This window comes from Archocentrus centrarchus, unplaced genomic scaffold (genome assembly GCF_007364275.1).
Source record: "Archocentrus centrarchus isolate MPI-CPG fArcCen1 unplaced genomic scaffold, fArcCen1 scaffold_57_ctg1, whole genome shotgun sequence".
NCBI classification, from domain to species: Eukaryota; Metazoa; Chordata; class Actinopteri; order Cichliformes; family Cichlidae; genus Archocentrus; species Archocentrus centrarchus.
This window is the reverse complement of record NW_022060278.1, coordinates 602,617-613,649: the sequence shown is the minus strand read 5'-3', so window position 1 is coordinate 613,649 and position 11,033 is coordinate 602,617. Positions and strand designations below refer to the sequence as shown.

The 11,033-nt window shown below is 40.8% G+C and overlaps 1 pseudogene; it reads right to left on the bottom strand.

The window, feature by feature from the left end:
* LOC115777559 (obscurin-like) overlaps positions 1–11,033 on the bottom strand; it is a 698,358-nt pseudogene that overhangs the window by 453,423 nt on the left and 233,902 nt on the right.

Here is an 11,033-nt window from a genome sequence, read left to right as displayed (position 1 = left end):
TATGGGTTGTGTATTTTAATCCCTTTGTACCCGATAAGCCCGGTGATGGAGGATAACCAGTATGATTGTCTCTTATATGTTAATGTTCCTCCGGCTCAGATCGCTTGATGACTGACGGCGCACTGACCGAAAACGCAAACTTCTCCCTGACTGTTAAAAGTAACGAGTCTGTTTTGAAAATGTAAAGTAGAAAGTACCGATACTTGTGTAAAATGTAGGGTAAAAGTAAAAAGTACTCAGAAACAATAAATACTCAAGTAAAGTACAGATACCTAAAAAATCTACTTAAGTACAGTAACGAAGTATTTGTACTTCGTTATTCCCACCTTGGAGACAACCATAGGTGGCAAAGTACTGACATTCTATACTTAAGTAGAAGTACAAGTACTTGTGTTAAAAAAATACTTTGGTAAAAGTTGATGTACCGGTTCAACTTCTTTACTGAAGTAAGTAAAAAAAAAGTACAGGCTCTGAAATGTTCTCAAACTAAGAAAGTAAAAGTAACTCTTTGGAGGACGTTTCTACCTGCTATTTTTGTGTAAAGCTACTGAACCTCATTATATATTATTGCAATAATATAAAATAATACATGAGAATACAAATTATTCCAATCTAAATTTAATCCTAATGAATGCACTCAGCTTGAAACTGTTATGTAGGACACAAACTGTGAAAGGGATTTAAACACAGCTCTATTCTCTGTGTCCTCCATAGTAGAGGGTGACTGTGCCTCCACCTAAACACAAAACATAAGGATACTCAGGGGTTACAGTGGGATTCAGAAGATCAGCTGTAGTGGCTCTGCATGGGGAGAAGATCACAGCTTTCTATTGTGAGCTGCAGTAAATGATGTTGGTGTGCAGGCTGTGATCAGCTGACCTGCTGCTGCTGCTCTGAGGTTTACTGCTCTGTGTGGATGAACTGAACTCACAAAGATGTAACCCAGTATTTCACAGCTACAGATGCAGCCACTGAAAATTTCCGGCCGATCCGTGACGCGACCTTGGCCGGTCCTTGGCCGATTCGTGGCCGAACCTCGGCCTAAACGCGATCCCCGCTAATGACGTAGGAATTCCGGCCACTGGTGGGAACGCCCTAAGCAGCATTTGGGGAAAATGGTGGTAATGTCTTGTTTATCCACCAGGAGGAGCAGTAATAGTGGAAGCGCATTCATTAGCAGCCCGCTGTATACTGTACCAAGGATCCTCACATCATTGAACTATAATTGTAAGCGGAACTGTCCATTAAAAACAATAGAAAGATGAGAGTAAAGCGGTCATTATAGTGGAGCGGTGAGTATTGTCTGGAGGGACGGGCTGGGCTTGAAGTTCAGCCCGGACCCGGACAGGCTGTGAGCGCTGCACCGCCAGCGAAACTGGGTAAAAAAATAATTAAAATAATTCTGATCACCAGCCGGTTTGGCCTGGCAATGACCTGGGAAGCCTTATCCTCTCATCAGTGTCACATTGTTCTTCCAATCTTCTCAATGTTAAGCTTTTTGTTTGTTTATATTTTCCCTTTATTTTATAATCAAAACTGCGACCAAAATGGCTATAAAAGGCCTTTTCTTAAAGGATAAAGTGGTGTTTGAGCCACAGTTACGACGGAGCGGCGGCTCTTTGAAATGGGACGCAGCCTTCCTGCTGCAGACAGCTAGCAGCAGGAACCGGACGCGCCAGGTTAGCCTAAGAAGCTACTGAGGCGTCCGTGACAACCACCATAGAAACAGCCTTTTAAGACCGTTTTAAAAACTCCTCAGAGTTCAAACGAGCAAAAAATATATGATTTGAAACAGTTACAGCCGCAGAGCTGTGGCGGCTTCTTTAAACGTTGTTTACATAGATGATCATGAATGATACGATGTAGCTAGCAGTGTAGCTAGCAGTGAATGAGGTGACGTCATTGTGTGCGCATTTCACAGCTGTCTGTCTCAGTCTGTTGTTGTTATTATTCTAATTAACATGTGTTTACTTCTCTCTGGACCATCTCAGGTCCACCGTTACAATTTCAGCCTACAAATGATTTAAATATGAACACACACTCTAACATCAGTGCGCTTATGAAGTCCAATCCTTAAAATAAATATTATGTTTGTAAACATTCATGTCTCTGAAATAAGTACAGATGTTCATGTTTGTCATACCATTTTATTTGTTTAGAGAATTGTGAACTTCACATTGTGTATCTAATCATAGTCTCAGCAACTTCAGTCAGAGACTGAGACTGGATCACGCTTTAACCTCTGCAAGTCACAGACAGACACAAACCTTCCAAATCACACACAAGCAGCCCAGTCTCATCATTGTTGGATGCCTCTACGGTACACTACACTGTGATCAATATATTAAAATTATAAATGAAAAGATAACATTCACATAAAGCTGTGTGAAAGTAAATTAATAGGTACTTTCCAATAATATTTTTAAGGATCTCTGTCAGAGACCAGACAGAGCCATGACTCTCAAGAACCAGAGACTGAAATATGGAAAAAAAAAAAATCCCTATGAGAAATAAATGTGCAACAGTAATATTTTGTGCAGTGGAAAATAAACGTTTTGAATCAAAAGCTTCGGATATCATCAAACCAGAAATATAGAACTCATTTTTTTCTTTAATAACACACCTTAGCATGCAGTAATATGACACGTTTCCAAACAACAATACATAGATTTTATTCAATGTTTTGATTGTGGCAGTGAAAACACATGTTGCTGTGCACTGAGACCATGAAGCACACTTCTCTGAAGCAGCTTCTTCTTCTTCTTGGCATCAAAACAGAGGTGGGAGAAATCTACCAAAAGGAGAAGAACATCTGAGGTGAAACCAGTCAGGACAAATGATTAAATTATATATAGTAGTTCAATACAGCCTCTCAGGTAGCTTTGTGCTGATTTCAGCTCACTGCTCCTGTCTGTGGACCCGTGGTTTTATGTTTGTAACCACTTAACTTCCATTCATCTATTTAACTCAGGGAGAGAAATGTCAGGTTGGTGCAGGCTGGTGAGTTTAGGAGGGAGGTGCGTTTGGTTCTCTGTTGTCATTATCTGAAAGATTTGGTTCACCCTGTGGCTGGGCTGTATCTGGGGTTATGTTGGACCTGTCACACTTAGCAAGTTTCCCAGGTTGGTCTTTATGGTTTAGAACTTCTAGCTCTGGAGCAGCATCTGTGGCTGTGTAGGGTCCTGTTGGTTTTTGCTGTTTCTCCAGATCTGCGTTGGAAATTAGGTTATTGATCTCAGTGCATTCCCAACAGGCTGAACAAGGTTATATATCGTCACCCTCCTAAAAAAATGGTCAAAGACATTTTTAAAATTTTATTTTTGTCTAAATTAAATTTTCAACATTCGGTTCAGTTTTTTGTGTTTTCTGAAAAGCCTGAAAAAAATCAAGGGAGGGTGACGACATGTTTCATGGCTAAATAACATAACTGCTGCAGTCTGATGGTGACAGCGAGATCTGAAGCAGTGGGTGACGAGGAAGAGGAGGAATACAACAATTTGAAGAGATCCCTCAGTCTACAGTCAGCACAAAGGCTACATTAGTGGCTGTTTGAGTTTCCTTCCATCTGCTGTGAACCTGAAGCACGGAGAACACAAAACATCTCTTCCAAATCTGGGATCTCAATTACAAATTTGTTCTTATTAAAGGTGAAATATGTGTTGTGACCTGGCTTTTATACACCTGGCGACCCTGGGTCATCAGTGGTAACCCATCCCCACCCCCACACCCATCCCACACATTCCGATCTACTGGCCCCGTGTACATAACAAAAGGTGGCCTAATGAGATGTAACTGCCATTTGGAGGCGCTTGGTAGAAAAAGGAGTAGTGTGAAAATGCTGGTAGTTCTAGTGGTCCAAGTTGTTCACCCCACTCTACTCTAAGTCTCAGAGTGGGCTTGCTTTGTGGCCTGAACTTGAGTTCAAGCTTCTCCAAACTCCACTGGTGTTGCTCTGCAGTAGCTGGTCCTCCATCTTCTTTCTGTAGGTGTTTTTTCCATCCCTGATTTTCCTTCTGAGATCCTTCTGCACAGCTCTCAGCTCCTCCTTATTTCCTGATCTAAAGGCTCTCTTCTTCTCCTTCAGGAGAGCCTTTGTTTCAGAGCCCAGTTATGTATAACAAGTAATACTCAGTGAATGTTAAACATGTATTAAAAGAAAAATGATTCAGCTCAGCTCACAAGAAACTGCTGGATACTATTCTGGAAATGCCTAATGAATACAAGGCCACTGTGAGCAATGACAAACCTTTAAACATGATAATCAAAAAGTACACATTAAGTATCATTGCTCACCTTATTTATGAGAGTGTCACTTCTCAAAATGATTGCATGCTGTCAGCTCTCATGGGTGAAGTTTGGCTTTGAGGGTTGGAGAAGAAGCTTTCCAGCACCTTTGGATTTCCAATTCAGTTCTGAAAGAGCAAAGACACAAACTACAATGATGTATGAACTGGACATGTTTGATTGTTGCTGCAGCACAAAACAGGTTTATAAACTGAATCAGTAACAAAATTATGGTGTTGAAAGTAAGTAGCCTGATGATTCTAGATTAGTGACTCCAAAGCAGGCTGAGTCAAAACCTGAGATGGAGACTGGGTTTGTTTAAAGCTGAGGACAGTGAATCAGTCCCTGCTCACTGACAGGATTCCCAGAGTCTGGAAGCTTCTCCATGATGGGAATGTAATACACTGCAAGTTTCAGCTCATTCTCAGGTGCTGGCAGGTTTCATGGATCCTCGTGTTTGTCACAGAGGATTAAAGGCAGCCAGACTTTCAGTTTTATGTGTATAGTGCCAAATCACAACAGTCACCTCAAGGCTCTTTCCACAGAGGAGCTGAAGGCTCTGCATCCCATTCTACTCTTAAGTATCATAGGAACCACAAGTAAGCCAGCAGTCTGAAGTATAAACAGACTGCTCTTTGTTTAAATATTGAATATAAGAAACTTGTAAATATAAGGTTTGTTTACAGTGAATATAAAGAAATCACGGGAACCTCCCCAGCAGTCTAGGCCTATAGCAGCATAACTAAGAGAGGCTTCAGGGTCACCTGATCCAGCAACTGTGTTCAGACCAGTATCATTTTATTTTACATTGTGATAAGCCTGGGTCAGTTCAGTGCAGATTAATGAAGCACTGTACTCGCAGATATTGAATATGGATGCACTGAAGCTCATCAGGATATTTATTTGGAATCTGTGGCTGAAAATAATCATTTTACTTAACTAGTAAGTCCAGAAGCTCATATTTCTGTCATAACATTGTTTAAATAGTGAACGCTTTCCTACGATATCCGCTAACATTTGCACAGAAAATTTAAGCTAGCGTCTCAAAGACGGCAAAACCCGCAATAATCTCTACAAATGCATCTCAGAGTTGGGATATCAGCGCTCTCTTACACCACATTAATCTAATTTCAAGTGCTTATTGAACTCACGGCCGTAATAATATCACTATATAAACGCTGTCCATTGAAATCCTCTTACCTGAACACTGCAGCATCCGCCGGAAGTCAGCGAGCATGGCTTCTGTAGTCCTTCTTCTGTAGTCCTTCGTCTGTAGTCCTTCTCTGTCAGTGATCCTCCGTTAGAACGATAACTACCTTCTCGACTGACTACGAGGTGCAGACGGCCCTTGCTGGCCCATATTTACAGGCCTGAAAACCGCTAATAAAGTCAGTAATTACCTGATAACATCCGAAGCGGGTGAACTAATGCAATTAGCTGGACAGCAACGGGAATACGCGTGACCATGGTTACGGCCGATGGGGTGATGGGTACTGTAGTTCATTTATTTATTCATCGTTGGTTCATGGATTTAACACAGAGGGGAAAACGGCTTCAGACCACGGAACTCACAGAAAAAATTGGACACCGAATATAGCACTAACCATAAACACGTAAATATAAATTTAGACCTAAAAAGCCCCACAAATGTCATCGTTACAACCATAAGCAGCACCCCACATTAAATGAAACGAGGAGAAATTCATGTCAAAAGGAAAAGTGGCGGTTAAGGATCGCAATTAAAGGCATAATTCAGCTTCTGAGCTTCCAGTTCAAAAGAAAGGGGGGAAAAAAGGGGGACAGGGGCAAAAAAAAAAAAAAAAAAACTATACTGCAGCTTAGAAGCCGTGCTCAGAGGCACGAACTTTATCCCACTGCATTTCAGGCAGGTTAGAAGTCGTGCCGAGTAACACGAAAAAAGAGGGAATTCGTGTTCATGAGCACGAATCAATAGATTAAATTTCGTGACTACTGCACGAACTGCCGTGAGACCGGGTTGGCTCAGCGCAGCACCGCTTCTTTTTTAACCTACTGTATTTATTTACTTATTTAGTTAAAAGATGAAGTGAACAAAGGAATCTTTTGGTGATTCGCAATGGAAATGTGTGAAAGGTCATACTGACAAAAATTTTAGGCATCTATTTTAGGTTTTCAAAACTTGATACTTCACCAAAACTTTTTTGAATCACAGAACTCAACGTTTTTGTTAAGAAGGCGCCACCTTTTGGTGACAGTCTACAATTGAGGGAAAGGGGTGTGTTCATGCTGGAAAGTAGATACGCCCAGGAGAAGGAGGGGGACTTCCAGCCCGACGACAGCCGGACGTCGGCCAGCTGGGGGCTGGACTTCAGCTGGCCGACGTCTGGCTGGATGCGGCAACATTAGGTGGCTGCATCTGTATCTGAGCTGATCCCCATCCCCTACACTGACAGCATACAGGCTGTAGAAATGTTGGATTCAGTGAATGAATCTCAGCATCAGCAGCTTTGATTCAAACTCATCTCTGCTGCACTGATGTAACCTGTAACTCTGACCATGAACACAAACACTGTGCTCCAGTCCAACACAGAGCTTTACTGTAAATACAGTACAACAAGCTAACCTGTTTATCACACACTAAACTGCAGTATTTTCATACAATCTTTGGATTACACAAAGTCAGCATACTTGCATCAGCATCACATCTCTGAGTGAACTTCTCTCTCTTCTCTCCCTGAAATACAGCAGCTCTTCTTTTAGCTAGCAGACACACTGTGTGACAAACTGCACACACTTTGTGTGTTTGCTGATATTGTTGAGCATTTAGAAACGTTGCATTTATCTGCCACATGTTACTCCCTTCATGCTCGCTCCTCTTCAGTAGCGCTAGCTAAGCTGTTTATGTACTGCGAGCACAACTTACGGACTCGGTCCAGCCCGCTGTAACCCCTGATTATAGCGCTATAAATGAGACATTAATTATATGTATTTAATCCCTTTGTACCCGATAAGCCCCGGCGATGGAGGATACGCCAGTACGATTGTCTCTTATGTGTTATTATTCCTCCGTTATGTTCAGATCGTTTGATGTTTGATGGCGCACTGACCGGAAATGCAAACTTCTCTCTGACGTGTTAAAAAGTAACGAGTCTGTTTTGAAAATGTAAGAAGTAGAAAGTACAGATACTTGTGTAAAAATGTAGGGAGTAAAAGTAAAAAGTTCTCAGAAAAGTTAATACTCAAGTAAAGTACAGATACCTAAAAAATCTATTTAAGTACAGTAACGAAGTATTTGTACTTCGTTACTTCCCACCTCTGGAGCCAACTGAGCGCTGCAGAGTTTAAACGAAGCATCGACATTTTTTATAATCGAATTAATCGAGTTAATCGATGAATCGTTGCAGCCCTACTCCAGACACAGACTTGAACTTAAATCACACAGCTTTATTGCTGGAACACAAAATACAGACTTTCATGAGGACTAGAACACAAAACTAGAACAGAAGCACACAGCAGGAAAACTATGAAGACATCGCGACGAGAACTAAGTGAAAACACGGACAACTGGCTGATTCCAGAATAAAGAGCATTACAATAGTCTAAGTGGGAAATAATAAAAGCATGAATTAATGCCATATTCAGCTTCATCATGTTTAGGATGTGTGTCTGAAGCTCTGAAACCATCCAGTGGCTTTAATGTTAGATTTGTACATTTGTACCTGAGGCTGAATCAGGATTCACATTATTGTAGTCAGAGCTCTCCTCTGCAGCATCATGTCTCCCTGTTAAGAGCAAAGCATCATGTGATTTAATAACACACACACCCTCTTTCCTCTAACATCACAGCTTACAATCCAATAATTATGGGTCATATTTTATTACTTACTCCTCTCATCAAGCTGAATAGTAGATGCTGCATTACTGTGTTCACCTGCTGCTCCCCCTGAAATAATAATGTTGCATTAATTTTAACAGTCATAATCATTTAACCTCTCAGAGGTCCATTAAAGTTCATACTGTACCACTTTGAGTGTTTCCAGAGTTTCTGACTGATTCATAGACACAAAGATCTCCTACAGGGCAGCGAAAAAGAAGAAATAAAGTCAAATTTATTTCCTTTTGTTGGGTTTGTGTGTCTGTATCTTGAGCACTAACTGAGTGTGATAGTTGTAAAGTTTTCATTTTGGGGCTGACCGTGGAGAAGAGAGGAGTAAACTTGAGTTTCACTTTGGTCGGCTGTTTGGGGCGTAGCAGAGCCTTGATTGATGTTTGGAGACTGCATGAAGCTGAAACATGGACTGTAAATGTAACAAAGCACATGTATCGAATCACTGTGTTTACAAATGGACAAAGACAGTGCTGTACAAACCTGTGACCACATGGATCTGTCAGAAAAGGAAGAAAACATGTTTTAGAATCACTTAAATCAGCAGAAACTGTTTTCAGTAAGTTATCAACATGTAAAGGTCTCACCTTTTATCCTTGTGCGGCAGCACATACAGCACAGCAGCACAGCAACAATCAGTGAACTTCCACAAACCAGTCCAACCATGAACGGCACAAGAAACGACCAGCATTCACCTCTGAAACCTCAAATTATAAATAACTTTGAATAAATCATATTTACTCTGTGTGTAACTTTAACATCCAGACACAAGAACAACACCCACCACTGTTACAGACTCACAAAAACCAACATGTAAAAGAATAAAACAACATGAACGCTGGAAATAACTAAACATGTTCAGGATGTCGTGGGCAACATGACTGATCAGAGGTCAGTGAGTTTATAAAACAGCAATTGTGGGTCAAAAAGTGAGTTACAACAGTTTAAATACACCAAACATGTTTTTGGAAATCACTTTTTTAACACAACACCTGCTGTGGGGTACAGAGGGTTAAAACACAGAACTCGAATTTATTTAGATCTTTTTAATACAATAACCTGTGATCTGTTCACAGTTTTGTTCTCCGATGCTTCCATACGGCAATTATTGGTTAACCGCAGTGAACCGTTCAACCTCTACATGAGATATAATGCTTTTTGGTCCTAAATCATAAATTTATTCAACACTGTGTGCTGAATCCAAACTCACCAGTCTTGTTAATCCAGACTGACTGACTGTCCTCTGTGTAGTAAACTGGGTCTCCTCTTCCTCCTCTGCACCTGTAGAGTCCTTCCTGTGAGACTCTGATTTGTCCATTTGAGAGGAAACTGCATCTTGTGTGGTCAGAGGTTCAGAGTGTTTCTCATCTCTGTACCAGTAGTATTTCCAACCAGATGATGATGATGATGGTGATGATAGGCTCACAGAGCAGGTCAGGCTCACACTGCCCCCTACTGGAACAGCTGTGTTATCAGCTCTCAGTTCAGCCTTTGGTTTATCTGCAGTTCAGTTAGAACAAGAACAGAACAAGAAAATGAATCAGAACAATTTAAAGAACTGCATGGAAATAATATCACAAACCTTGATGATGGAGACACAACACACCGTACAACTGTTACACAAAATACTCATTTAATCAGCACTTTGAACCTTTTATATGTACTTTGCTGTATTTAAAAATAATTAGATATATTTCAAATGCTGTAATGAATTTGAAGTGTGACTGAGTTTATTGATCAGTGATGAGAAGACGACTCTAGAAGAAGATAAAAACTTCTGAATCCTCATGAGTCAGAACACGAGGAAACATTAACATTTCTGAATTTGCCAGCTTGTAAATAAAAAGTCTTGTGACACTAATTCACTCCAACATGAACTCATCAGCTTCATTTTGTGATACACATTAAAATCCTTCAATGTAATGTGTCTGAGTGATATCTGAGAATGAATCTCAATAATCTGAATGATAACATACCAGCACATATAAAACAGATAATATTGATGAAATGAATCCAACTTACATGATACAGTCAGTGTGATGGTATCACTCCACCCTGTTAACAAATAGTCCCTTCTGCCCCGGCATCTGTATCCTCCACTGTCAGACTCAGCAGCTCTGCTGATTCTGTATTCACTGGATGTTGGAGGTGTGTTTAACTTGGCTGGACTCCATTCATACGTCCACTGAGTTCCTCCACCTCCCTGAATCTCACATCTGACAGTGACTGTCTCACCGCTGAATATCTGAGTCCAGGATGGCTGCAGGATCACAGTGGGCTTAATGGGATCTGTTCACATAAAAATATCTAGTTAGGAGACAAATAGAAACATGAAAATTCTGCTTACTGAAAAACAGCTGATTCATAAAATAAAAATAAAATCTGAAACTTTTTATGGTAAAAAGTGTTTTTCTTGAATCCAGACAGTATGATACTGTAACCAGCATCTGAACATTGTGAAGTTAATGTTGTTTTTGGTAGTTGATATCAAAATGTTTTTAAAGGCACAAAAGGTTTTTTGAATATCCACCCATCCATCTCCTTCCACTTATCTGCATCAGGGTTGCAGAGGTGCTGGAGCCCATCCCAGCTAACATAGGGCGAGCGGCAGGGTACACCCTGTATAGGTCACCAGCCTGACGCAGGGCTAACACAGAGAGACAGACAAGCATTCAAGTTCACACCTATGGGCAATTTCGAATCATCAGTTAACCTAATGTCAGGAACTGCTTGTCTTTGGACTAGGGATGTGACAACTAATTGTCACTAGTTGGTACCAGACGTACTAGTCATTAACCTAATTGTAAAAGATTTTAATAGTGCCGGTAAATGTTTGTCCTAAATGTTATGCAGCCATCTGCCACCAGATGGCACTCCAGCCCTG